The sequence below is a fragment of the Calidris pugnax genome, unplaced genomic scaffold, assembly GCF_001431845.1.
Source record: "Calidris pugnax isolate Ruff unplaced genomic scaffold, ASM143184v1 scaffold178, whole genome shotgun sequence".
In the NCBI taxonomy this organism is placed as follows: Eukaryota; Metazoa; Chordata; class Aves; order Charadriiformes; family Scolopacidae; genus Calidris; species Calidris pugnax.
Genome location: NW_015090986.1, coordinates 4,806,195 through 4,810,651, shown reverse-complemented (window position 1 = coordinate 4,810,651; position 4,457 = coordinate 4,806,195). Strand labels below are relative to the sequence as shown.

General features: G+C 43.6%; 1 protein-coding gene across 1 annotated transcript in view; it reads left to right on the top strand.

The window, feature by feature from the left end:
• The first annotated feature begins 3,595 nt into the window (after window positions 1–3,595).
• The window catches only part of PTPRD (protein tyrosine phosphatase, receptor type, D), a 1,328,567-nt gene continuing 1,327,705 nt past the window's right edge, over window positions 3,596–4,457 (top strand). The window contains exon 1 of the mRNA XM_014953943.1: window positions 3,596–4,197. The gene's annotated coding sequence lies outside the window, so the exon portion shown is untranslated. The remainder of the gene's footprint in view (window positions 4,198–4,457) is intronic.

Below are 4,457 nucleotides of genomic sequence, written 5' to 3'. Positions count from 1 at the left end.
ACTTTCAATGATGGGGATCCAAAGACCCATTTAGCTCCTCTATCAAAAGAAAAAAAGACAATTAAGAACATACTGTATAACATCTTAGTTTGAACTATATTTTCATTTTTAAACTCATTTTAACAAAAATATTACCAGATACAAGTAATTTTACCAACATATTTTGAAGTACATACACTTGCTGATATGGTTGTCGTTGTTCTATAAATGAACCTAGTTAATATGTAAATATGACTGTGCTAAAATAAAATGATTTTTTTTTCATAAGTACATTCTGTTATGCTCTCTGAGCTACAGTCCTTCCCCAGCAAAAAATTCCCATAATGACCCATAAGACATTTGGCTCTTGAGTGCGTACCTCATCCTTTATATGCAAAGGAACTCCATTTCAGCAACCTGAAAACGAAAGCTTATTTCATCAAGTACATTTTTAGGCACCTTGCAATCCAAAGGTAGGAAACACCTTCTCAAAGATCAATTCCTCTCATTTTGTAAGGAAGCTAATTTGGGTATATGCATGCAATTCTTTCTCATTTTCTCTCATCATATGCAGATTTTGAGTATGTGTAGAGTACAGACACAGATTTTGAACAATGGGCAATTATGTTTTACACACAGTAAGAAGAAAAATATGTAGCATCTTTTCCCTGTCAGATTTTCACCTGTCTGCTTAAAGATATGTTTATTGGGAAAGTGTATTAATATTGGTACTGTGTATTTATTCAATTGACTGCTTTCCTTCTTCCTTAGAATAAAGTGTTGTATCTGACCAGTGTGAATAAGGAAGGTACACCTGTGGGGAGCCTGTGTTGATCATGCTGCGTCACACAAATCAATGGCGTGACGATAGGAGGACTTCAGAGCTGCTTGTAGGCACATAGTCTTTGCAGGAATGGTGCTTTTTGTCTTCCAGGTGGTTACAAATTGCTAAGTCATCTTCTCAGTTTGTTGCAGGAGATGTTAGACTCTGTCATAGGAAAAAAATACTTAGAAGGAGTTTCAAAGTGTTTCTTGCTGTGTTCTTTCTCATGTATTTTCTATTCCTTTTTCTCTGATAACTTTTATTTTGGGATGGGACGATTCAACCTTTTTGTGTTCATTGTGGTAATAAATATGCTACATACTAAAATGTCTACTGCTTTTTTTTGGAGATGTTAGTCCACGAAAAGGGGAAGTCTGGGGATTGAAGTTGGTTGAAAAACAGAAGCATGTGTGCCCACAGAGACCTAAAGGTGAAAGTAAAATAAGATGGTATTTTGCATCTTAAAACTGTCGGTTTTCCAGTTTTCCTAGGCATGCCTTTTCCTTTGCACAAACTTCATTTTCATTATTTTTAAAATGCCCAACTTTGTCCATACTTTTCACAGGTAGGTTGCAAAAAAGAAAGATTATTCCCACAAAAGAACTCCTGGTGTTGTATAAAACAGTGTATTTACTACTACCACTAGTTTCTAAAAAAGCTGACGTGCAAATCATCTTTCCTACTGTTACCTCAGCTGGCTATAGGTACTGTATTGGCTCTATGTTAAACAATAGATGTCATAAGATCTGGCAGACGCTGCAGCTTGGAGGTTTTCTTAATTCTGATGTATTTCTATTTCTAAAGTAACATTTGGAACATTTTATTTTTATTTCTTGTTTACTTATGTGTAATTTTGCATTCCTGTGGATTTTCTCCCAGTTGCTCTCATGTGACCAGCTTTGCAACACTTTCTAATGTGGTATTCACCCCAGCCTTCATAAACCTTAGAAAGCATAGTGTAATGCTTAGGATGCAGAATGGGTCCTTCATTAGGGCTTCACATAAATTATGGTGAGATGAGCTCTTAACATACTATACTGCAAAAAACTGTGGTACTCATGAAAGGTAGTATATATATAATCATATGTGTATATTACTAATTGTAGAATTTACTCCTGTGAATAAATGTGCGGTGAAACGTAGGCATAAGACATAGTAAGCTGGAAGAATCTAAGTCAAAAGAAAAAATAAAGGGAAAGACTGAAGATGAAAAGGGAACATAGGAATAAAAGATATTTAATTTTAATTTGATAAGGAGTGTTATGTTAGAATACTTAATTTTCCATTACATTTATCAGTATTTTACTACTACATTTATCAGTATTTTAGTATAGATAAAATCAGTTTTGCAAACATTAGCGGTGCCATATTTAGTTGTAAATTAAAGAATATTCACAAGTGACCTACTAAAGGGGAAAACACCACTGGGAGGAAACATTTAAATTGCTCTGTTGCCCTGTCTCAATAAAGGTGCGCTCTACAATAGCACAATTTGCAGCCTCCTCTTTTTTTATTATTATTGTTTAAATCAAGGGGGAGGAAACGTTTTCGCATTTTTTTTTCTTTCCTTTTTTCCCCCTAAACTCTGAATCTTCATGCTTCAAACTAGGTCAAATTGAGTTGTAGTGCACCTTAAAGAAAAAATCGGCGACGTTCAGTACCAGGTGTATCAGAAGGTCTCCATCGCCTGCTCTCTCTTAAGGGCAGTGCCTCGCTTTATGTAGGGGTAAAGCGTGGAGCTGAAATAATACCTGCAAGCGGACGATGCACCCTCGGTCACTCTTAGGATGGGAAGCCCCTACACAGCCCTTTTTCGGGCGGAGGCTGAGTGCTCCCCTCTGACCTGCTGCCCTACACTGACCAGGGGTCGAGAAAGGGCCGTCTCGGCCGCGGAGCTCCCGCACCCCCTCGCCCCGACCCCACCGCGGTGCTGCCGCACCCGGCAGCGGGGCTGGGGCAGCCCTGGGACGGACGGGCGGACGGACGGACGGGCGGGCGCCCCGCTCCGCCGATCCGCGGCCGCGCTCCCTCCGCAAGCCGCCAACGATGTGTCACCTCGCAGCCTTCGCCGCAGGCGCCTCAGGCTGCCTCGACTTTTTGGAGGCCTGCGCGGGGTCTCTCCCCTTTGGTTTCACCTGGTGCTTGAGCCTTTGCACCAGGAGGTGGTTACGGCTCCGCAGGTGCGGAGTGGCAAGGGACCGGTAAAGCCAGAACTGCACAGCTTGGGGTTGGGAAACGCGTATCGTGGAAAGAAATCACCTTGATTCAAAACATCTCACACTGCGGGGGGGAGGTGTGTGGGGGGGGTGGGAATAGCACCTCTTAAAAAACAGAGATCAGTAGGAGGTAGCCGGCATGCTGAACAAAGTTTTATTTTAATGCAGATGAAGTGAAAATTAAAAAACAAAGAAAAAAAACCCACAAACCAACCCCACAACACACACACACAAAAGAACAACAAAATCCCCTTTTTAGTCTTTCATAAACGGTTTAAGGTCTGCGAAGAGCATTTGCGCACCTTTGTGGGGAGGCAAATGATTGCAAACGTTCCTCTTGTAAGACAGTATTGACCAGCGTTCGAAGTACTTTCGTAAATTAAATCTCGACGGGATCTATTTCTGGAAAAATCTTAATTAAAAATAGCGCACACAAAACTGTATTCTAAACAAAAAGAAAATCCCCACCCCCCCACTCCGCCGGCTCTCAGGCTGTGTAATGTTATCAATGGAACTGAAAATCTTACAGCAGTCACCCCAGCATTTTGCTGTAGACAAGCGAGGGGTGCGGAGGGTGAGGGGCTCCGACGGCTTTCATTGCTGGGAGATACTTTGAGGGCAAAGTAAAAGTGCCCCCCCGAGAGCACCGCGCTGCTGCCTCCGCCGCCGCCGCCGCCGCCTCAGAGATGCTACAGTATCAGGAGAAGAAGAAATGAGTTTGGAGTTGATGTACCCGCCGGAGCAGCAGTAAAAAGATACAAGATATCGACACGCTCAGCTGCATCTTGTTAAAAGCTTCCTGCGGGTTGGCAGAATGAAATCTTTATTTAAAATACACAAACTATCGTCAGGGGAGGGAACGGAAGGGAAAACAGTAAAAGGGCCAAACGCGATGCTTAACCCACCGGTATAAGCAAAAGAGGAGGAGAAGCGATGAGATTGGTTTCGGGCGAACAGAAGGGGGGTGTGGGGTGTGCCTTCCTTGCAAGCCCAGCCGCAGCAGCCACCCGGGGACTCAGCGTCTCTACCCGATTCTCTCTTTGATGGTGATGATAGTTGCTCTGGTAGGGGAAAGGGATTTAGGAATACCAGAAGCATAATTCGTGCTCACACTTGGGTGTGAACGATAGGAAAACGTGCCTCTCCACTACATCCACAGCAACGCTCTCTTAAGTGGTGGTAATATTATTATTTTATTGTTGCCAGCCGGTGGCTTTAAAGGTGCATTATTTTAATGCATTATTAATTGTTTTCCCAGGGAGAGGAGGAAAGTGGGGATAGAGCTTATTATTATTAATAGCACGGAGCTCGCTCGCTCCTTTTCTCAGACGCCGGGGAGCGCGGTGGGAGGAGGCAGCGCCGCGGGGAGGCGGCGGCGGAGCGCGCCCCGCTCCCGGCCTCGCTGCGCGGCCGCGCTGCGCACACGCGGGGCCCGGCGC